Consider the following 25641-nt stretch of genomic DNA (forward strand, 5'->3'; position numbering starts at 1 on the left):
TGAGTGCGGTAAGGAAACGCGCATGCACCTTCCTGGAGCCGTATCTTCTGCACCTGCTAGAGGGCAAGTGCAAATAGACACTGATGATGATGATGATGTTTGCCAGTTCTAGATAGCTGCTTCTGTTTGGCTAATTACGAATTCACATCTGACGCTGATAGGCGCTTTCTTCATTGACCGTGCCTATATTATAGAAGTTTCTGGGTATATTTTTAAGAGGTTCTTTTTCTACTTTCATTGGTACGTAGTGAATATTATATCTGCTATCTTATATCACGCCTAGTAACAAATGTGTTTTTCGCTAACAAAACTAATGTTAAACTTCCCCCGTGCTTTTGGCTGGTTGTGAATATGTGTAAGTCTGATGTAAACCTGAGATATATACTACTGGTGCAGAGCTGGAGGTGCCTACCACATATGGGCGCAAATACAATATTTTTATAGATGGCGTTTTTTTCACCCAACATGATCCAACTCTGCATCAGGCCCATGACAATTCAATTTTATTTGTATATTTACAACAACAGTAAATTACCAGTTTAAACCAGTGTGATCAATGGACAGATTCAGTCATAAAAACAAAAATGTATAGTTAGTCTACGCATTATTGCTATTAATATTATTACACATATTTCTGTGTTTCTATTTAAGTTCCTTGAGTTTTTCAAACACACAGAAGATATTATCCACAATAGCAAGTAATAAATCTTGCACATGTTTATGTGCATATTTCCTGTACATTTTTTCTATGTTAGCACAATGACAGCCAGTGATGTGCACAAGGAACATGCAAGTCTTTTATCAGCTAGCTAGTGCATCCTTATACTCAATAGAGGATTACTCCTCCATCCCAACATCCCAATCGCAGGATGGATCAGGTTTCGTCTGTGTGGATTAGGCATGGTCTTGGCAGATAGTAGGTGTAGCCAAATCTGTCCTGATTTTTTATTTGAATATGTTGGGAGATATAGGCACGCCACCTCTGTTCACATACATATATTTTTTTAAATAAATTAGTGTATATTCAACTAAACCTCACAAGTGACCAGAAACAAAATGAAATTAAGTGCTTAACCACATACACAGTCAGACATACATATGGTCTCATAGCAAGTACATAAAAGTATAGACAAGAATATAAAAATAGAAATACAAAAATAAAAATAGATCCAGATTCATCCAATACAGATAAATTCAGGTATCATGTTATTAAATCTTATATATATAAAAAGCATTGATCTGCTTGTCTGTCCGGTTATGCATTCAGACACCCCTGCACCGATTGGAATGAAACCAATGCGAGGTGGTCCAGTTGGATACTGGACAGGTTTTAGGGGGGGGGGGGGGGGGGGTAGGGGCTCCCGTTGGTGTACGCTGGGCAGAACTTTGACCCGGGGAGCTTGTTCTGAGCCTTCCACTGGATGGATTTGGACAAAAACTTCACAGGCTGGTAACATTGGATCTCAAAAGACTTACATAGGGGTTGAGGTCCTGGTCAGACCTCCCGTTAGTGTACACTGGGCAGAAGTTAAACCTGGGGAGCCTGTTCTTGGCCTTCCATTGGATGGATGTGAATGAAAACGTCACAGAGGGATGGCAATTGGTCTGGGATGCCTTATGGGGTCCCAGTTGGACCTCCCATTGGTATACACTGGGCAGAACTTTGACACAGGGAGCCTGTTCTGGGCCTTCCAGTGGATGGATTTGGATGACATCTTAGCTGCTAAATATTTTTAAAATGTTGACAATTACATTCAACTCATTGATAACTTAATAACGAAGATTTAAACCTGGGCAACGCCGGGTACTTCAGATAGTTATTCTATAAGAACCTACATTACTTTTCAATACATAGTCACATATTATCAACTGTTAAAGTTTAATAATAAAATACAATTTAAATATGTAAACAGTAATAAGAAATTTCAGCCCTACTAAGCATATGACACCAATCTCCCAATCTGGATACAGACTGTACTATACGTACTTGCCACCAATCTCCAGGGACACCATGCTGTTGGATAGGAGTATCTGTAAGCACAGAGTACATTTATACTGGTCATCAGAGGTTGTCTCTACATGGTCTTCATAATGGGTTTGTGCATGGTATACTAATTACAACAAATGGAGATAGGGGAATTTCAAAAATTATATTAATAACCGTTTTGCATTTTTATTATCCATGACAATATCTATCAAATATTTTTGGCATTTAAACATAGGAACAAAGGGTGTACCTGCTAACATGGTGCCAATAACACAAGCCATTGCAATAATCAGATATTATTATTTATTTATAGACAGCCACATAACATTGAAGTGCCATACGGTGGGGAAGTAGAGCAAATATAGCAAAGATTATATAACAAGGAAAGAAAATGACTTTAATTTAGAGCCGTAACTAGAAATGTCAGCTCCTGGGTCCAGAAGGAAATGTGACGCCCCCAAACACTCTCTTGTAACCAAATTAATGTAAAATATTCATCCCTTGCGCCCCCTTCATATTTGTGCCCTTGGCGGCTGCCCCTCTCGCACAGCACTAGTTATGACACTGCTTTGGGCTAGTGTAGTATAGGCTCGTAAAAGCGAATATCTGTTTGTTTGCCGTGGGCAGGCCCGGCTCTCCCATTAGGCAAGGTTAGGCAATTGCCTAGGGCGCCGGGACCTGCAGGGAGCCTCAAAATGAAAAAAAACGGAAATCCACGGGGAGGAGAGGAGGGAAGGGGCTATTGAATCTTATCTGCATGAAGCTGCTCCTCTCTGCTCTGTCTTCTCCCCTCTGCTCACTGACAGTGACAGGCTGTGATGATGTCATCATCACGGCCCGACAGTGTCTGTGAGTGGAGGGGAGAAGACAGAGCAGAGAGGGCAGCTTCATGCAGGTAAGTTAAAGAAAGACATGGGGAGAGAAGCGCAGCGGCGATTTTTAAAGGGGGGGCAGCGGCGATTTTCACACGGGGGGGGCGGCGATTTTCACACTGTGCCTAGGGCGCCAAGGACCCTAGCACCAGCGCTGGCCGTGGGTTATAAAACGCTTAAACGACAGGAACCATGCTGTCAAATATTCTTACATATACAGTATATACAGTGGTGGAAGTGGAATTTTAGAAGTGGGGTATGGAAAATGTAATGGGAATGTGAGTAAATGGAATTTGATATTTTTACAATTAAAGCAGTGGGAGAAGTGGCGGTAGAGCATACTACCGTACACCCCTTCACTTTGACCATTGTATTTTATATATAGTCTTGGCGGTTACATGACAAAATTGTGGTGGGCTAGAAACAATCGTCTCCACCATTCATGCAATCAGTTCTCAACAGAATATGACACAGATATAAGGTGGAATTTATAATGGATATACTCTGTGATTCTTCAAAATCTTTTAATAAGACATGGGGGTGTGAGATTGGTCCGCCTTTGTCTTCTCTGGCGCTTTACCTTGGTGCCCTCCCCTAACCTACCCCTTTAACCCCTCTTTCTGTTGTTGGCCCTTTGTTATACACCACAAATTGATCAACACATTTTGTAGTCATCTTCTTTAGGTGGTACTGTTTTATAGTTTGTGAAGTGTCTACATTCTATATTTTCTCTGCTATTTGCATTCTGACGCGTGCTATGGTTTGCAGATATCTACCTCGTTTTGTCATATGCTGATCTTCAACAAAATAAGTTTATAAAAAGACTGATACTGGTTTCAGGTTCATATCACAGTTTGAACTGTAAAGACACTTTCTTTTTAAGTTAATTATTGGTGCCAGATCTTTAAGCTTATCACACTCTAAGCCTGATGTACAGTTGGGCGCAAGTCCTTCTGTTCAGCGCGAAAGCACTTTTGGCCAAAGATCTGTCTCAGTTTGCACTCCGACTGAGACGGATCTCCCCGTTGCACCTCTCTAAGCGCAGAGAGGTGGAACGGGGAGGTAGTGGGTGGGTCTAGCAATGTAATGTAATATATTTTACATGAAATATTGCACAACTAAATGTGACAATGATGAGCAGCCCTAGACAAAAAGAACACTTGTGGGTTTTTTTCTTTCTTCTTATGCTTTTAAATATGTTTGGCAAACAATCGTTACAAGCGGTCAAGGCTCACAAATTAGTTTAAAGTGTTTCCACTTCAAATTCACTTTTATATGTTTACAGCCATAATATTTACAGGCTGTATTTAAAGGCTCTTCACATGCTATTTTGAGTTGAAAGCAACCGCAGAGAGGTCTCTGGGAGACGTATCTTTTGCAGGAGCTTTTGCAGAGACCTTGATGTATTAAAAAACAAAGTTAAAAAAAATTCAATTTAAAAAAAAAGGTGTGCATCCCCTCCCAGACAGCATAGCCAACCCTAGCTGCTATACAGGGCGCTCTGCATGATACACTTGCACGCCAGCCCATAAGACAGATAAAGATATGTGTTTATGCAATTTGCACAGTATTCTAAGTTGCACGGACACTCTAAATACTATGTATGTAAATTACAGGATGTAAAATTACAGGATGTAATTTACACTTATGATTTCAGTGTACATTGCGTCCGACTGTAAATCATAGTTGCCAACCTTTACGGGCTGGCCTCCAGGAGTCTCGGAGTAGAGGTGGGCGTGAGGCGGCGGGGGCTCCGCGAATCGCTTCATTTTGGCCCCACCCCCTGTGACGTAATGACGCAAATGCGTCATTTTAACACGGGGAGCAGGCCAAAATGATGGCGATTCCCGGAGAATCGCATCATGGAGGCTTCAAATTTGCCCACTTCACTAGCGAGAGGGCAGATGCTGGAGAATTGCCAGCTCTCCTGGGAGACCTACCTGGAATTCGGGAGTCTCCCGGGTATTCCGGGAGAGTTGGCAAGTATGCTCTAAATGAGGTTCTCTGCTTCTAAAAAGTAGTTTATTTGTTCATTCTGTATGGCCAAATATTTATATTTTTGTTTTTCTTATTTAGGGTGTATAACTATTAGGTTGGTGTCATGCCTGAATATCTGCTTTTTATAAAACCTAAGAAAAATATTAGTAGCGTTTCCATGAGCACTTCTTACCTGCTAGTGAGATTGCTGCTTTGATGCTTCAGTAGCTATTTACAGCTTGTGTGTGACAGACTTCAGCGTTTTATATGAATTTCAACAGAGCTTGATTTCAGCAGCTTTTTATCTGTTGGCGTTAGAATCTTTACAAGACACTGTGCCAGCTTCATTTGTACATGATCGCCTGACAAAAAAGTCTTAAAGTCCAGAAATCCTGAAAAGTCATTTTTATCTTTTTTGTTTTTTCTCAGTGGTCAAAACGCGTCACTTTTATATTAATTGTGGTGCTTTGGCTACACAAGGGCAACCAAAGACATAAGCTAATTAATTACTAAACATTTAACAATAGCTTAAAATGCAAGTGTACAACCCCACAGAATAGGAACCCAGCACAGACTCTGAGAACATTGTGCAGAATACGTGTACACATTGTGGTGGAACTAATACTATTTGGTTTTGTGCTATGTAATTTTAAATGCTCAAACGGGGGATTCTTGGTAAATATATTTCTATGAAATATTTGCTGCCTAATGCCATCACACTTCTGAAGCCATGAAATAAATGTCAGTAGACAATGTAAAGTGACTTCATAATGCAATAGTGGAGGTCATATTGTTAATGTTGCCAAGCAACACGGATGATGCTCCATTGTCCCCAGGTGTTTCACTTGTCGATAAGTTTCTGTCATTTTAGATTCTACATATTTGTTCCCATGCCGTTTGAAAAGAAAAATATACTATAGGATTTGTATCCAAATTTTACTAAAATGTATAATTCACTATTGCATTGTATATCTTTTGCATTTTTTGACTTTTAAAAAATATTCCAAATAGTTTAATATAGTTTGGGTTTAATATGGTATATTATTTATACTGTGTTCCAGAAGCATGCATTTTCTCCTTCAATAATATCTTAAATGATCAAAGCAATAGAACATTATAAAACAATATAATAAACATGTAAACATGCCATACCTCCCAACATTCATGCATGGGAAATCATGACAAAACAAGCCCTACTTCCAAACTGCCTAAACCCCATCCAATCTGCACAAAAACGCCCGCTTGATGGCAAAACCCCATCCATTTTCAGACAAGCCCCAATCCTTTTTAGGCTTGAGATTCAGAACTGTTCCACCAAAATCGGGACATTTGGGAGGTATGATATCCATAATATTTACTTAAAATGTATTTGCCTGTACAAGTCCACCTGCAACTGTTAGTAAACACCTTGCTTTAGTGTATTAGCTTCCTTTTCAGCAAAGTCTTATGACTCAGATTCTGCCACACTCTCTGCATTGGTTAGAATTGATTACAACCTTGTGTCATATCCCAGCACAACCGAAATAAGCAACTTTGCCTGTTCGTATAAAGACATGACTCCTATGCACCAAATGGAAAATTGGTGCATGAAGTGAAAGTTATAGGAGGACAGAACCAAGTAAATAGATCAAAGTCAACTGCAGGTGGAAATCCCATTTAAGGTAATGTATAGTGGTGTCAGTATTGCCAGATTTACCCTGGGCCTACGTCTAAGAACTGTGTCCTAGATTATCAGGGCAGTGTATCACTGGAATTTTTGTCAATCCCATAATTTTTACTATATTTTCTACTGTTTTAAAATATGTGATAACTTTCTGGCATCAAAGGGCACGTGGCTCCAGAATATTGTTTGATTCTAATTACATTTCAAATTGTGATATAGTCAAACTGATTGTTGGGATGGCATAGCCTGTTTTGTGGGCAGAGCCAATGTTTTCTAAACAATAATTGAAACATGCCTACTGCACTGGATGTATATGTAGTCATTGGTAGATAGGACAATAAACATGCATCAGTTTATCCAAATTATCTCAGTGTAACCCACATTATGTTTTTCTTTATTATAACTGGATAACAAAGAATCCTTGGAGCAGAAAGGGTGGGTTCCCTGTATGACAATTATTATATGTTACAATTAAATCTTACATTGTTACAGGTGAAATAGCACACTGAACAAATGTATTGTAATCAGGGCCGGTGCTAGGGTCCATGGCGCCCTAGGCATTTTGTAAAAATAGGCGCCTCACCCCGTTTTTCCTTACCTCACCACCGCCGCCTCTCTGCTCCGTCTCCTCCCCTCCACTCACTGACACTAGTAAGTGGAGGGGAGGAGACGGAGCAGAGAGGCGGCGGTGGTGAGCAATAGCCTCTTACCCCTCCCCCGTGCATCTGAATGCTGTGCGGCGGCCGTGACAGGTATGGTCAGCGGTCGCCGCACAGTTTTAAAGTAATTTTCATTCTGGAGGGCGCCCTCCAGAGCCCGGCGCCCTAGGCAAGTGCCTAACCTTGCCTAATGGGAGCGCCGGGCCTGATTGTAATGCAGTATAGAAACATTTTATGTATCTGCCAGTTATTTTACAGCACTTTCATGTGCTAGTTAGAGGAAAACAGTAAAAAAAAGTACACAGTAAGAGGAGATAATGGGGCCATATAAACCTTTTGTTACTATTGGATATGGTATTGACCATATGGCTAGGTACACACTGGAGCATTTCCCTCAAATAATCAGCCGACACAACCATTCGGTCGGAAGTCGGGTTAGTGTGTATAGTGACACGATGGTCAAAAGTCGTTCCAAAGTGTCGATTGTCGGCTCATTTGGTTGGTCGTACTGTTTAATATTTTCCGACCAATCACCTAACGATGCTGTAGTGTGTATGGACTCATGCTCACGAGCTCCATAGAGTTTACAGAGTCAGGCACTTTTCAGCCGATGTTAGCAATGAATGTCCCGGTGAATAAATGTAGAGAGTGCTGTAGAAGGAATAACTCATTTGTTCCTTCTGAGACAGAATGTTTAGTTTGAGTCACGAAATTTGTTTGGACATATGGATAGCTATAAGAAGGTGGTTTTAATCAGTGTGAAAAGAATGAATGAATGAATGAATAATGTGCTGTCATTCTCTGAAGACTGGAGGACCAGATGAAGGACCAGCTAAAGAGCACAGATCTGAAGGTAAATCATGTCAGTGTGTACGCATGAACTACCAGACTGTCGTAGGTACAATCATTTGAGATAACAGGTCGGTCGGAAAATTCTTCATTGTGTACCTAGCCTATGTATTCAGTGTATAAGTAACTATGAAGAATGAAATGTGGGGATATAAACCTTTTGTTACTATTGTATATGGCATTGACCATATGTGTTCACTGTATAAGTAACTATGAAGGATGAGATGAAAGTCTGATGTATTCAAGATACCAAAATGAATTTGTTCTTGACCTCACTCAAGGACAGTCTATTCTACTATTGTAATTCTCTATAGAACATACGGAAAAACATTGGTTTAAAGCAAAATCAGAACTACAAACTTCCACATATTTGCCCCCACTACAGAGAGTTCAGGGGTATTTGTGGGGCCCATAGCAATATTTGGAGGCCCCCATGTACCACCCAAGTGTGAAAAGCTTACATATACACATAGAGCTTGGATGGGGAAGGTAGGCTCCCTCAGGTGGGGGGGTTAGAGCAAAACAAACAATTCCACTGACTGCCTCTGTCCTGATGTTCAGAAAGAAGTTGAGTTCGGATGACTGACAGCACCTGGCATTGCACACCTCAACATACGGTGTAAGAGTATCACGCGTGTCATTCACTCTTCTCCCATTGGACTTGCAGGGCTGAGGCACAGAGGTGCACTCTGTATACTGATGTTGATGCTGTCATTCCGTGTGACTTTATCACTTGAAAGACTCTTAAGGGAATGTCCGAGTGTGATCAGCCATCAAAGGCAATATATCTGTGACACTCCAAGTTTATGTGGTCACTAGAAATGTGCATTGAGAAGAACACAATCTCTAATTTAATTTTTAGACATTCACCTATAACCAGTATGTAAATTCCTGGTCTACATTACATTACTACATGATGTTCAGGACTGTTCCAGATACAAGAATAATGTTTGGGAAAATGGAGACTGGCCTAACCAATCACATGCAATTTTTAAATCATTAGATCGACATCCTAGGCTATTATTTTGATGGTTACTTTGGCAGTAATGAAAGCTGTAATGATAATAATGAGGCACTATTCACAATCTTCCCAATAATAGCTGTATTCTACATTTAGTAAGGTCCCGTTCAGCAACATATAGCTGGAACTTCTGTTGGTTGCCTTTGGCAATCCGCCACTCTCTCCTTAATTCAAAGAATTACAGCTGTTGCGGAGACAGATTAAGACCCCATGGGCCTTAAGCAACATACCGGTTAGGGCCCCTGCCCGCCTCCATTCGTAAAAAAAAAAATACCAAAAACATAAAATCAAGTTCGCATAAGGCGGGCCTCTGAGTGCCTACTGGATGACCCAGCTATGAGGTGCTGGGTTGGATCTCTTCTGGAACAACAGAGGTCCTCACTGTAAGTGAGTATTGGGACCCAGACAATTTTATTAAAACAAATAATATTTTTTTGTTTCACACTGTTACAACTATACAATTTTGCAGCCAGTAAAAGAGGGGAGGTTGCATTGATCACTGTGATTCACTATCACAGTAGTCACATGCTCTAGAATCATGACAATTGTAGGCAAGTGGGAAGGGATTAATGGATGTGCTCATAGTGATTCTGTTTCTCAGAACTCTTTTATTATTGGATGACAATATTACTATAATTAAATTATTATTAGAAATCATTATAGAACATACATTTATTTATTATATGGTATTTTATCTGTATATATTTAAATAGACTACACTGAAAGACTCTCCAGCTCTCTATTGCTGCCCTTCTGTTTAGTGAGGTTTAAATATCTGATATTTTGTGGCTGGTATTAATCTACTTGAAAACTTGTTACAAACCAATTAGACCCAGATGAGAGAAAAGAGTTTCTAGTGACACTCAGCAATGTCTGAGAGCAGCTCAATGTTAGACATATTTCACTATAGGTTTCATTATTAAATGGCAAGCAGCATAGTCAAGGAGACCTTGAATAAAAGGGGGATGGTCTGTCTGATAACCAAGAGCACATGGATGGATAATTTGGGTGGGGGTTACTCTATGAAGTGGAGATTCAAAATGTATCCAGTCTAGTGATTCTGGCAGTAACGTAATGACAAATCTGCAATTGTGTACCATGAGATCAGCAACTAGATGGGGCCCACGTTATCTCTGTCAGTGAGCCAAATTCTATTCAGGGTTTATTTACTGACATCTCAAACCTGGCTCCGGGCATGATTTACTAAAGGTGTTTACATCAGCTCAGTGGATTAGTGTTCTCTTCTAAAGCCCAATCACCATAGAGCAATTTTGTTTTAAATATACAATTTTCTCTTTGCCTGATTGTGTGTACTGGAGTGAACACAGATCCACTGAGCCTGTGTAAAAGATTAGTAAATCATCCCATCAGTCCTTTGACCACTCGCCCACTGGCCCATGTAGATTTACTATGCTGACAAACAAAACCCGATAGGCAGTTGTTGTTGTTGTTTTTTAAGTGGACTCTTAAGGGCGGGCACAGGCTCCATGTTTGTATCTGGGCTGTCATTGAGAGCTGAAGGGTCATACAAAAGGACAGGACTCAAATTATTCAGTTCTTGCCCCTCCAATCTCCAGCATGCTGTTTCCAAAGTGAATGCAAAGTGATTGAATGTGAAAGTGCAAAGTGCTTCCACATTCAGCAACAAGGGAATATTGAGTAACCTGCTGATTTTATCATGACGTCGCAAGGAATTTCTTGTGTGATAGGAGCCCCAATGGCAGTACATATTGGATCTCCCCTGCCACTAAAACTATTAGATCCAGTAAGGGCTGACGCTAGGCAAACAATGGCGCCCGCCTAGAGCACCAACACTTCAGGGGTACATAAAGCACTATATCAGTCACTGACATGATGGCGCAGAAGCTGCCAGCATCACAGGCAGCACTGAGAATGATATCATTCTCCTCTCTTTGCTGCAATCCCACTTGCTCCACACATGGGGGAAGGGACACGTCTAAGAGAGTTCCCAGGGTTCCAGGATCTAAGAGCAGATTACATTCAAGCTGCTATTTGGTTCAGATAGCACGAGACCTTATAATGTAAGTGTGCAGTGGAAATGTATCTTGCTTTCCCTTCAACTGCATGAGACCTGCCAAAAGTTTTTTTAAAAAAAAGTCTTACAGATTTTAGATAAATAAGAAGCTATTCCTAATAATGACAAAACCCTGCATTCTGTGCGAGTGTAATAGTATTAAAATGTTACACTTAATGACAGTCCCCAAATTGACCCCTGCCACCAAAATGAGTCCTGGCCCCCTTTCTTTCAGGCGTAGAAATTCTGCATATGAAAACATTGTACCTCCATGCAAACATAGCATACCATCATAAAATAAATCAAACATTTAAAATAACGTGCCTTCCTCTGTTCCTGAAACCTTATAACTATGTCAGACCTTGTATAAAGTATTGGAATTTGCTATTGCTATTTCTAGATATAATGTACATAAAACATTACTTGCACCTCTGAGTACCCTAACATCCAGCGGAGACACATCACGCAAACGTTGAATTGAATCAGCCCCTGTATGTTCTAATGCACTACCAAAGGAAGGCCCAAATGGTTTTACTTGGCGCATTTGTTTACTTAATTTTTTAGTACTATACGGAATGAGCTGGTTAATGTTTTTATTGTCTACATCTGCCTTTCATATGTTTTACATTATTTAAAGAGCTTGTCCATATTTGGACCTCAAACCTCACTAATGGTTGCATGATTCCTATGGTAGTTCATTGAGCTCATCCCCCATGCCCTATAAAAAAAACAAAAAACGTAAGTGGGAAAAATGCAATCCATTCCAAAAAACTGTTGTTTCCACTACTACTTGGAATGCTCCATGTGGAATAAACGGATTTCATTTGTGACCTAATGTTCGGACACTTTGAACCTAAGAGAGCTCTGGATGTTCACAAGATGCAACGTTCATCCCTAAACTGTACCAGATATGGGGCCGATACCAGTAGTTGTAAATAGTCAACATTTATAAGTAGCAAACCATTTTCTCTGTAGGTTTAATTTTTATTTTTTGGAATGGACATACAGGAAGCATAATATTGCGCACAAGACGTAATAGGCAGGATATATTACAGGTGCTGTATAAAACATGCGGGAGGCAAGGATGCGCAGGTGGACGAGGTGGGAGCAGGACGGAGGGCCCTGCTTGTAAGATCTTACAATCCAATGATTAATATTTATCAACTAACCTATTGAAATTGTTTTTTAAACGTTCTGTATAGAAAGAACGACCACAAAGCACCAGAGATGAGAAACTTGTTAGATCTGTAGTTGTCATACTAAAATTCCCATTGTGCTTTCCAGTCACTGTCTGGTGAAGCATCATAGGAATTTTAGTTTGACAATAGCTGGAGACATTCATGTTTATAGGTTCCTGGTTTATTTAAGGCAGTTCTCATGAGACACACCAGTGCTTACAGTCTAAGTTCTCTGCAGGATAAAACACACTGATTACAAGTAATAAATCATACCCAACAATTATACACAGGTGATGAAGGCATTGTGTGGGCTGAATCAAAATTTATGAAAATGTGGCCTATTAATTAACTAAAAACAAGAGTATCACAGACACGAGGCAATCAGTGATGTCATTAGTTCCTAGTGAATTGATAGGCTGAATAATTGTTCAGCCCACAAAATGGCTGCCTCCATGTTGTGTGCATGACAGAAGCACTTTTGGCTCTATGCATCAGTGGCCAATAAGGGCTAATAGTTTTCAGAGCCCCTGTATTAGTCAAAATATAATGACATTGTCATAGCTGTGCAGGGTTGTTTGATGTTATACCAGAAAATTGCAGATATAGGTAAGAACTAAAAACACAAAAGATCAATATACCTGAGGGTCGTCTCTTATAAATGAGGTCAGCCAGTGCAATACAAGGTAAACAGTGTGCTGTGGTTCTGTCATCTTCTCTGCACCTGAAGAATGGGGAATTCACAATTAGTGGGAGAATGGTCATGGTGTCTATGTTAATGCCATAGACCACCTATTCATCATCATCATCATCATCATCATCATTTATTTATATAACGCCAACATATTCCGTAGCGCTTCCATCGTTCCTCTGGCATGTTGCTCATTTTAAAATTCCTCTATTTACACACATCCGTATATATATGGCAAAATCATGTCTTCTTGGTCTAATCATTTATGCAAGTGATCCTTTTCAGACATAAAATATATAGCTCAATTCAAAATATGTTTGTATTGGTATCTGTTACTCATATCTTTTTCGCTATGAAAGACCGTTTTTTGGGCAGCAGACGAAGCCATTTATTCTGTGTTGTCCTTAGTAATCGTGTAGGCTGATTACATTTACTACTGAGTATAGTATTATCAAAATATTGTAATATTAGCACAGTGGAAAAACACAGCAAAAGCTGATATGATGTTACTCACATGCTTCTGTTACACTGCAACTCCCTCCACTGTGCTGTACCCAGATTTGCATTGTAAGATAACTTCTGTGTGAAAGGAATTATTATTTGCTGGGGAAGATGGCAAGAACCAGGTGGATGTGGCTGTTTTTTTTAAATGGATAACAAGATATTCCCAATATTGTGCCTTTGTAACACCCACAATCGTTCAAACAAGGCTTTGCTTTGTAGATGGGATACTAAAATGAACTATAGCGTGTGTAGAAAACACATATTTAAAGGTAACACCGCCTTTAGCACCACATTGGGGGTGAGCTAAACTTAATAGGGGGGTTATTTACAAATATTATAGTAGCCAGAGCTTTAAGTTGACTTCTTCATTTTTGCAAACTGTGAACTTCTGAGTTACAATAAAATAAATTACAGTTTGCAGTTTATTTGTATTGGAAATCAGTTCAATTTGGTAGCATTTCTGAAATAGTGCACAAAAAAATCTGCAGGCAATATTAGCATATTGGTACACTTCTCCAGGAAATGCTCAGAGAAGGGATCTCAAGCCATGGATCCTGCATCATGCTAAATCCCAGATGTGATCACTGTCCTACCAGACTACATTTTAGTTATGACTACAACTTAAAACTGCTGTGTGAAAAATGACAGATATTATATTTTGACCCTTCCATGGCTTCTTTCTTTAAAATCCCAAGTCATATGACCTATTGCAAAGGATAACCATAACCCAATTAAGAATTAACAATAATTAAAGCTGCAGAATTTATTTTTGTTTTATTAAAACATTTAAAATTAATCACACAAAACTATCTAACTGCATTTTACATTTATGACTTTTCTGTTATATTTAAAATTGAAAAAATAAATATATATATATATATATATATATATATATAAGATTTATAGATGGATGAGTCTCATATGTTTAGTCAGATGTTTCTTTTTTCAGATATTGTGAAAAAGATGATCTTTATTAAATATCTTATCGCTAAAAATCAGTCTATTAACTTGTCATAATATACAATAAAGTTACACACACCCTTTTACAGACACTAATCGTTATATAGATATATTGTAGCACCTATGAAATTAACAAAAAAAATCCCAAATCTGAGTTTTTCCATTTATTTTAAACGCCAATAGCTAAACCAGCAGCCATTGCAGGAGAAAGGGAGAGATATAATCACAGCGAATTGGAAAGATGTTAATTCAATTAATATCAAGGGCAGATTTGCTGCTTGAGGAGGGTGGTGGCAGGCGAAAGTGGGTCATGCCAGCTTCGTTTATTGTCCCGCAGTTGTTGCTAATTAGTACAATAAGAAGACTATCAATGAGCAGAAAGGGGAGGGGGGCATATTAGACAGCACATTCAACCTACCTTGTGCTAAAGCAGCCATCTTAAATGTTCCTGGACTCCATCAAAATGGCCTCCGCCTACCAGGCAGGTCCTCAGAAGTGATTACGCAAGAAGACAATGTTGTCCATGGCATCTACTTCTACTTGACTCTTTCATTGTTGATCGATGACAGTGGAAAAGCTCGTGTTCAAATGAACAAGCTGTGTATGTTGTTGATTTCATTGCTTGGTAATTGGGAAGCTGTGTTCACCACATAGGGCCGTATTTTCTCCTTGGCTCCTTCACTGTGCAGGAGACAAAATAAGAACATTTCTAGATGTGACCTGTGTCATTTTATTCCAGCTATTTTACCAATTAATGTGTCCACTGCTTGGATGTGCAAATAACTGTAGACCTTAATGGCAGCAGTGAGATGCAATTATTAGACAAGTATATGTATATATCACACATGGTTAGGTAACCAAAAAGGTAGCTCTAGACAGCACTGCAATACTGTTAGAAAATAATTAAAAACATGTTATTTAAATATTTAACCTGTTACTGAATGTTATTTATATAATCATTATGCCTGGCACTGCAGCTTGCTCTGGATGTGATTATTTTATGAACGTTTTCATGCAATACACAAAATAAAAGTTGCAATACTACAGAACTACATATACGTATATTCCATGTAATATCTATCCCATGTAATATCTATCTCATATCATATCTATTTATCCTTTTTCCACATTTTGATGAAAAAGTATTTGCAAAGCATTCACTATAACTAAAGTCACAACGAGTTAATGAAATGGATAATAAGACTCAGGCCTTAACTAGCAACAGTAATCATCTTTAAATATGGAATTCATAGCATAATTGCCAGATGCCTTTAAACCGATGTAACAATTGTCACAAAGCTTGCAGATATCAACCAGATTCCTAATAACTACCAATCTCAACCACATGAAAAATATTACTTAATACAGTTATAATATTTCAGCTATAAAATGCAAGAAAAATAAAAACTCATTTCACAGTGGAGGTATTATGATAGTTAAGTGAATATCACAGTAATTAACAAAGCATAATATAGCTTAAAAAGGAGAATTATAGTGTTGGGCATGTGCCAGCTTAGGGCTTGGTTCTGCAGCCTGCAGCCTTCAATAAATTACAGTTTTCAGCCCTTGAAGGCTTGAAATGAATCACACCCAAGCTAGGGGGGGAGGCTCACGGTGCATTTAAAAATCATCTGGCAATGTGACGGTTAATAATTTAGACGCAGAGATAAAGCAGTCAAAAAAATACACCAAAGAAATTCTGATTACAGCGATGACAAAGTGTAGACTGATTGTGGGAACGCCCCACATGCAAATTGTAGCAATTGTTATTAAGATGAGGTCTAACACATGCAGATTTGCTGCATGCATATTCATTTGTCAGCTTCTGAAGACCTGGCCAATTGCTGCTTCTCATTAACCAGAGGACGAAGCACCTTATAAATCACTCTCAGGCTCGGCAAGCCGTGTGGGAAAAAGGCTCCTTCCATTGTTGGTAGTGTGTGGCATAGCAGAATGCACTGACTGTATGGCTGTGAATTTAATTTCGAACCGATGGCCTTCCCATTACAACACAATGCTATTTCCCTTGGTGGCACAATAAACAAAACAAAACCTTGGTACATGCTATCTTTCAGCCCGAACACCTTATAAATGATTGCCTTTCTTATATAAGGCTACCATAAAGAGGCTAGACACATTTTATGTAAATAATCGTCTAATATTTTCTCGCAAATATAGGTTTAAAAAATATTTAACATTTTTTTTCTCAATTTGGTTTTCTAGATTATTTTCTCTTCCAAAAAATTAATTAGTCCATTCATGTCTATTTAATGCAGGACGATTTTGAGCTACATTAGGGGATGGGATATGTGCTAGAGGATTAATGTGCTTGGTCACAAATGGGCGAGCCATTTAAACACAGTCAAGGCTTTGTTTTCTGTGAGTTATGTCTGTGCCCTTCGATTGCAGAATAAAATGCTTTACCCACTGTATTCAAGATAAAGATAAATTCTTCAGAAATCCCTGAATAGACACCATACACTCTATTACTTCTTCCTTAATTCTTGCTGGCAATAGAGTGATGGCTGTAGTACCTTTTAGCTGTAATCATATTTGTATTTATTTTAAATAAAATAACCTATGTTTTAGCAAAACCAAATGAAACACAAGAAAACGAGTCTCACCTATATATTGGAAGCCATTTTGAATTTTAAGCCGGCTTGTTCATTGGCCACCTGCCATGAAATTTTAAATGCACTCTGTGCCCTTGTGAAGCTGCAAAGGTTAAAGAGAAAATGTCATTTATGATACATTCAACTTCCATTTTGATATAACATGCATTATTACAGCGGAGGCATGGCATCTCTGCATTGGGATTTACAGTATATTGCTTTTTGATGGATTCCCTAATTTGATGATTGGTGGCGAAAAAAACCCAAACAGAATTTAACAATTATTCTAAAAATGTCAATAGTTAAATAAAAAAAATATATATATATAAAGGTTATGAGGCAACAGAGCCGGAAGATGCAAATTATAAATGTTCAAAGGGTATTTGAAATAAACGACTTAAAAGGAAAATCCCCAGTAGATGTCTGCAGCTCTTAATTCTACATGTGGAAAACATCAGGGAATTAGATTTTTCTATTCCATCCAAAAGATGCAGCCGAGATGTGACCCCACATGACTGATAAAAGTGGTTATTCCAGGTTAATTACACATCAACTGCAAAGCAAGCCAACTTAAATCTTTACATAAGTAGTAATATGCACTCTGTTATTCATACATACAGCTCTCGTATATATTCGCTTTCAGCATACACATTCATTTCTATAGAGATATTCACAAGTGACCTATTTTTCTGCAATTCAATTTTTTGTACCATTATTCTGATGTGATGAACATACATATGAGCTTATATGGTGTACATGAATATACAGATCAATTGCTAAGGGTTTGAATTCAGATTTTTCTCATAGACTTTTTTTTTAAAAAAAAATAGCTCTCAAAATGGACAGACTCCACCAATTTAAGGCCAGGCACCTCCTTACATTTGACTTGCTTTTAAAAACGCAAGCAGTACCGTACACGAAATTGACGCCATTGGATGTGAGGCATGAGGAGGTACTTTGTTTATGGTAAAACATGAAAATAAAAATATTGTACAAAACAAAGCAAGGATATATAATAATAGCTTTCTTTAAAAAAAATTTTTTTTTAACATAACAGCTAATATTGCATGCTAATTGGACGCAGAGCGATTATTACACCACCGCAAATTATGATTCAAGTTCAACTTTATTTTCACTATATAATATTTCATTAGTAGAGGGCTGCATGTACCTAGCAGGCAAACTAGGCACTATGCTTAGAAGAGCACTATTCCTGAGGCTGTATAGAAATTTGCGTTTATTTGATTTACTTTTTGCCTTTTTTGGTACTTGGTCTTTAGTAAATACAATTTTTTCTAGTAACAGTAAAGGAGGAGTTAGTTGGTGGTTGGATATAACGACATCAGCATATGTGGTGCAAAATGACTGATTCACTCACAAGGCTTAGGGCAGCACCACATGTAAATACAGCATTGCAAACAATTAGCGTGCCTGCTGAATCTGCCTCCTCTCTGCACTTCAGGTATGCCATTCTCTTTAGAAACCATATATAGTTATATAGGTTAGTTTTTTTTAGAGCAAATGGCAATAATATCAAATTAATGTTAACTAATTGTGCAACATGTGTATTTTAAAAAATGAACCAGAAACCTAATAGCCACAAGTTCTTATGATCTGTACATTGGAATACCTGTATTTATTGTATCCAGGAGTCTTGAAGAATCAGTCATATCTTACTGATGAATGGTCTAGTAAAAAAGACAAATATATTATATCTCAATCAAGATATCTGCCACCTTTGACCTTGGATAAGAAATAAAAGCACACTAGTAGGTCGAAACACTGCAATGTTTAGCCACGGCTTTATACCCATAAACATTGACAAATAGAGTAAGAGATGGGCATTTTGTACTGCTGCTTATTAAGCATCAGAAAACGAGATATGGGCACTCAAGTGTTTAAAACTGACAAAAAGACGCAAGTGAAATGGAAATAACTATGATATCCAAAATGATTATATACACATATATTAAAACACACTATCAAATGTGGCAACTAACCTTCTCTGTGCACAGGGAAATCTGCCTGACATGATTAAACATACAGAAACACAATAGAAATGGTAATGACTGAATCTGTTTATGGGAAAGGTTTAGTCCTATGTATTTTATCCCAAGCAAAACAGACATACGTATTATACATTGTGGCATGCAAAGTGTTAAGTGAACAGCTCTGGCTTTGGAAAATAATAAGAATCTTTTTGTGGCATGGGCCCTGGTACAATTAGCATCACAAATAGCCCATCTTGTGTACTCTAGCTTTAGCTGAACTACATCTCCCATGGTTCTCAGCTACTTCAGCAACTCCTGGGGGTGTATTTACTAAACTGCGGGTTTGAAAAAGTAGAGATGTTGCCTATAGCAACCAATCAGATTCTAGCTGTCATTTTGTGGAATGTACTTAATGAATGATAACCAGAATCTGATTGGTTGCTATAGGCAACATCTCCACTTTTTCAAACCCACAGTTTAGTAACTACAACCCCTGGAGTGCTGTAGACTCTCCTTCCTGGAACTATATAAGGGCCAATTTTAATCACATACTAATTAACACTCCTGGTTCTGCTCTTCATTAGTGAATTGTCATGGACTCAGTGCCTTTGTCGAGATCAGAAAATGCAGCTGACATTCCTCCCAGTGTGTTAACACAAGAAAAGGTGAGAAGGGATCTTAAATACCTGTCTTCAGATATGTCATCTGCAGTTTTGGTAAAATATATTTCCATCACTACTTTCTATTCTGCAATTTGGGGTGTAATATTTAAATCCAGGCTGCTAACCAGGACAGCTAAATCTGGAGACCTCTAACAGTTTTAGACAATCTGTTAAAGCGAGGTGTCTTAACACGTCTTAAAGAAAATCTCTCAGGAACACATATACTTCCTCTGTACATATTTGTCTGTACATTTATAAATGGTACCTTGAATATAGAAATACTTTTATTTTATGTAAAAAAAAAACAACTTTTTATATATATATATATATATATATATATATATATATATATATATATATATATATATAGGTGCATGTGTGAGCTGATTATAAAATAAACAAAATATTATTTTATATATATATATATGTATATATGTATGTATGTATATATATATATATATATATGCATGTGTGTATATATATATATATATATATATATATATATATATATATATATATATACATAGATATATATATATATGTATAGATATAGATATATGTATATATAGATATATGTGTATATATATATATGTATGTATGTATATATATATATATATATATATATATATATATATATATATATATACAGCATTGTGAACCCCTAAGGCAAATTTAATACAAATATGGTAACTAATGAGGTGGTATAAACCTTAAATGCCGGAATCTTTACCTTGTGTCTTTTTTTATAAGTAATTTGACTTAGAGTGGTGAATGTGGCGTGGGAAAGACCTATTTGGGATTTTCACAAATCAACTCTCTCCTTGAACCAAAACCAATTAGTCTGGGCCAAGGTCCCAGCATTTAAGAAATTGCCCTCTTTTCAAGTCCGCAGTTTCAATTGCTGAGAGCAGCTTGGAAGTGAATGAGTGTATCCCACTTAAAGCTCCCTTTAGAAGAACTAAGGTTATGGTACACAGGACATCTCTATGCAGCTCAGCATGCCCTGAATGATGTAGTCCACTGACCCAAGGCTTCAGCATGTAACTGCTGAGGTCAATACAAATGGAAGCAAACAAAGCCACCACAATCATATAATCAAGTACTAGGACTCTGTTATAAGTTTCTCCTATTCTGCAAAACAATCTCCCTAATGATGTATTGCAGATGTTGATCTATAAACCAATTGGAGATTGTATTCAGACCCACTGGAATCATCATGATCTATTTCACTCAAGTGCTCCAGGCTAGATGGAAACTAAGCCAGGCGTTGAACACAAAACAAAAAAAAATCTTGCTGCACCTCTAATTCACGCCCTGCGTGTGGGTCCCAGCAAATCACAGGATTACTGCACTAAAGTTGGATTAGTAACGCTTCTAAATGTGGTTTAATTCCAGTCACTCATGCTCTGAGGCGCCCCGTCTAGCTCAGCCTTTACCTGGCAGACTGCTCTGGGCAATGTGCAGCCTTTTCAGAGAGGCCTCTAAATGTATTCCATGTAGCAGCAATTATACTGTTCCATGATACTTGTGCCAACACCACGGCTGAAAGAGGTTGTGATCCAATACGCAATTTGTCTGAGGGTGTGATCCAAAGCGCAACTGATCTACTATGGAGGAACTAATACAGGGAGACTTTAAATCCATATAGCCTCCCATAATAGCCGATGTGTCTTCAATGTACTGAAGACCACATCGTCTGCCTATTCCACTGATGAAATGCAGCCAAAGGTAGCTGCTGCCAGGGCTCCAATTAATGGTGGCACAACTGTAAATATTAACTGTCCTTTGTCTGTCCTAAGCACAGGTATGCGCAACCCACGGCTCTCCTATTGTTGAGGCTGGCGTAGCACGCAGGGACTTGTAGTTCCACAACAGCTGGCGAGTCACAAGTTGCGCAGACCTGAATCACATTATCAATTTTATTTTAGATGAAGGTGGGAGAGATGCCAGCAGTAGAGGACGTGCCAGCCTGAGTGTAGTCACGTGAGGCAGTCTGAGTTGGTGCTAATTACACTACAATTACTTGGCACTTGTTCTGCAAGGAGACATTAACAGCCTAGACCAAGAGATCAAACAAAGGAATTCAAGCCTGTTTAAAAATAAATGGCTTCAATCTGATGGTATGAGGTGAGGATTATAGACAAGAGATTCACCTCTAAAGACAATGCACCACTGGATTTATTAGTTTCACCTTACACAGCGCACAGGAAAATGCATTACATTCATTTAACTGTGCAATTTTCTATGGGCAAATTATAGTAATATATATAGAGAGAGAGGGGAGAGAGAGATATTTAATTATATAATATCTCCATAATATCCAATTATTGCCTAGTGTACCAAAATGTGTAACAAATAGAAAGGCATTTGGAAAGAAAATATGTAACTATTCATACACCAGCAATGTAATATACAAAGACGTGTATGGTGATTTTATGTAGCAGGGAGCGTTGGGTGTAGTCACAAATCCAGCACCGCTCCAATGTATTTTCCTTGATGAACAGACAAAGCATAGTTTGACTACAAATGGCAGCTAAATGTGGCAGAAGAAATTATGGACGCAGAGTATTTTATGTTGCCATGGAAACTGCATGCAGATTTCACAAATGCCTTTTTATATTTGAAAGATCTTGTAATGGGATTCCCCCTCCCCCCAACACTCGAAAGCATATTGTTGTAAAGGAAAACAAATGAATTAAGTCTGTGATAAGGCACATCAGGTAAAGGTTTAATCATTTAAAGTTTGCATGCAGAAAAATGCATGAAGATTTAGGACTTTCCTCTGGAATCTCAGTTTAGATTCCCCCTCCACCCTCCGTCGTTTCTGCTTCACTTCACTTCACTCTTCAAATACCCCCCCCCCCCCCCCCATGCGGGCACAAAGAACGTTGACACGGCCCATGAAAATGATCAGATTATCAAGAACTTGACCTCCTGAGGAAATGGAAGTGTGTATAGATAGATAGATAGATAGATAGATAGATAGATAGATAGATAGATAGATATAGATATACAGTTCTTCAATAAGAGTAATGAAACAGGGATGATGTCAGTTCAGACAATTATTTCTCTAGTTTCATTTGGGGCTATATAATCGCCTTTAAAATGTATAACTATCTACAACACAATATAATGGTGGATCATTACAACACCCAAAAATCAAATTGAAAGCATACCTGCTTTGAGCAAGGAGCATATGGAGACCAGGTGTGGTTAATATAACATCTGGAAGACTCTTCGGATTCTACATCATTGTCGTCTATGACGTCACGGAAGTCATTCCTACTTTCGGTTATCTAGCTTTATGACGGCTGATTTACACTCATACAGCTAGATAACCAAAGATAGAAACAAACTCCCAATCCTTCTTCCTTCCTGGGTGCCAGGACTTTACAAACACCATCATCTGCCAGGGAAACAAGCAAAAAAAGAAGAAGACATGTTATAGATCGGTTGGTCATGGTGATCCATTGCTGCATATCAGTGGATAAAGACCTTCATGATCTAGTCATAATAACCTGGCCGGCTCTTCTTTAATGGGGCAAGCAGGCCATAAACTTGGGTACTCACATGCCCAGAGGCAGTTAGTTGCCTCTGTCTCTTTAGTCAACTTTGATGTCTTTCTAATAATAATAGGCTGAATGTACCCGTGACATCACCATGGATAGCCAATGGGAACGCAGATATTTAAATTACAGTTACATAACCTTCCTGCTTTTTTGCCTAAGCAGTCTGTCTATTAAACCGACTTTCATGGTATGGACTGTGCCAACTGAGCTTGATGTTTGCAGAATTCGTCAGTGATTGTCCGCAACAATTTGAAATGATCTAATATATAGTTACCTCCAGAAACAAAAAAATAATTTAAAAAAAACAACTTTATTTAATGCACATATATACTACGATGTAGTTGTGCCCATTTAAATTTTAATTCACTTATTTAAAAGTAAAGTAACAAATAATTATAAAAGAAAATATTTATCTGTAATAAATCCAAGATTGTACGCAATACACAATAGTTTAGTTGGTAAGTGTCAATTTATAGCAAAAATGCATTTTGAATCGTGAGTTGGGCACCGAAAGTGCTGGTCTGTTGTATCAATTCAAAAACTACATTTGATATTGCTCCGGATTTATCTCATTCTTCAAAACGATTTAAAATAATCTAATATACATGTATACCTAAAAACTGTTTTTTTAAAAAAAAATATAACATTCTATTACAAAGTATTCTTACAGGCCTGAGGAAGTATGAGGCCCTGAAACGTTGTTCTTTTGTCTTGGGTAGTTTATTAATAGACGTTTAAACGTCATCATGTTGTGAAGAGAATGATAGACAGAGGTGTGTATATTTATTACGTATGCTTTCCCTCGTTATAGCATAGAATATAATATCCTTTTACTTGAACGACGATTGGAAAGAAACATTAGCCTTGTATTTTACAATGCAACTGCCAAGTAGTTGTCTTTTTATATATATATATATATATATATATATATATATATATATATATTATTGTCAAATATTTGACACAAATACATTAAATGGTAAAATATATAGGCTTTTTTTTTTGCACTGTTATGTCGATGTTCTTTGTTGTTAACCTGGGATATCTATTGTCATAAGTTAAGACTATTTTAAATATATTGTAATGGAACATACGCACATATAGTGACATCCACTCTTTATATAGTTGCTATTCAAATCAGTCTTGCAGAATACACATGACACAGTTTCTATTATACACACTTATTGATGTCTCTTCATTTCACAAATTCCTACAAATGCCTACAGGTATGTATGAATAAGTACAATAAATATATATTATTAAGCAGCCCATATAGTTTTAACAATTTGTCTGAGTGTGATATTCTTTTACACTGAAGACATTAAAAAAGAATAGCATGAAATGTGCTCAAAATCGTGTGTGAGGGGCTGTATTGGAAAATATGTATTTAAAAAAAACAAAACAAAATGGCTTCTTCCTAGCACTAGTGATAAGTCGTATAAAACATGTGAGGTGCGTATTACGATTTTTTTAGAGCTATTGAATACTTGTGAGAGAAAGAGAGTGATAGAAAAGAATGAATACAAATAAAATATTACAAAGAGAATCTGATACCTAGTTTCCCCCCAAATATATCTAATAGCTTATAGAATATTCTTATTTTGTGCATTGAGCCAATAAGAGTTAATCACATTTTATATAAATAAAACCACACACAGCATATATATGTTTCACAAAGCTACAGCAAGCAGTTTTTATATTTTAACTAAAATATTACATGTATTGCGTAAAATAGCTTTAAGCGTGTAAATGCATTTACTGACGTGTAGTGTGTGTTATGCATCAGGATATTACTGAGGTCATGTAGGGTCTTAGGCATTCCTTTATGCCAGTGTTCACTAGCCCAATTAGACATACTGCCCAATCAGTCAGCATGGTAATTGTACACGCAGTCCAGACCCAAGTGTCTTTTGTTCATTTAGTGATGTAGGGTTAGTGCTTAGATTCCGTATTATTGAAATAAATGGAGGTAAAATAACATCCCAATTTTAAATAGCGATGATTAGTTTAACAGGTGTAACCCCACCCTCTTATACGTGGTCCTTTCGCTATGTACCATAGATGGTTCTTTTGCATGGCGCTGGCCAAGGTACTGGAAATGCACATTGACTTCAGCAGGCTATTCACAACGTGCAACTATAATCCTTTTCCAATTAATGTTATCACTAAATGGAGTTACAGACATCCCCCAACAACCACCTAAAATAAAAACAACGAATGTTTCCAGATGTGATATCTACTCAAGTGTGCAACAATAAAAAGTAATATACATCGCAAAACGTTAATGTACCATATTTCCACACAATGTATATTGTAATACTTATTTTTTTTACATATTCAGTAATATTAATGAACATACATTTCCCAGTATATATATATATATATATATATATATATATATATATATATATATA

The 25641-nt window shown here is 37.6% G+C and overlaps 1 long non-coding RNA gene across 1 annotated transcript in view; it reads right to left on the bottom strand.

Moving 5' to 3' along the window:
* Nucleotides 1–22925, bottom strand: part of LOC142151775 (uncharacterized) — a 39527-nt gene extending 16602 nt beyond the window's left edge. Inside the window, exons 1-5 of the long non-coding RNA XR_012691247.1 lie at nucleotides 22835–22925; nucleotides 18636–18693; nucleotides 17018–17108; nucleotides 14812–15074; nucleotides 12880–12962 (exon numbers count right to left, since the gene is read on the bottom strand). This is a non-coding gene — a long non-coding RNA (uncharacterized LOC142151775). The remainder of the gene's footprint in view (nucleotides 1–12879; nucleotides 12963–14811; nucleotides 15075–17017; nucleotides 17109–18635; nucleotides 18694–22834) is intronic.
* Nucleotides 22926–25641: the final 2716 nt, after the last annotated feature.

This window comes from Mixophyes fleayi, chromosome 4, assembly GCF_038048845.1.
Source record: "Mixophyes fleayi isolate aMixFle1 chromosome 4, aMixFle1.hap1, whole genome shotgun sequence".
NCBI classification, from domain to species: domain Eukaryota; kingdom Metazoa; phylum Chordata; class Amphibia; order Anura; family Limnodynastidae; genus Mixophyes; species Mixophyes fleayi.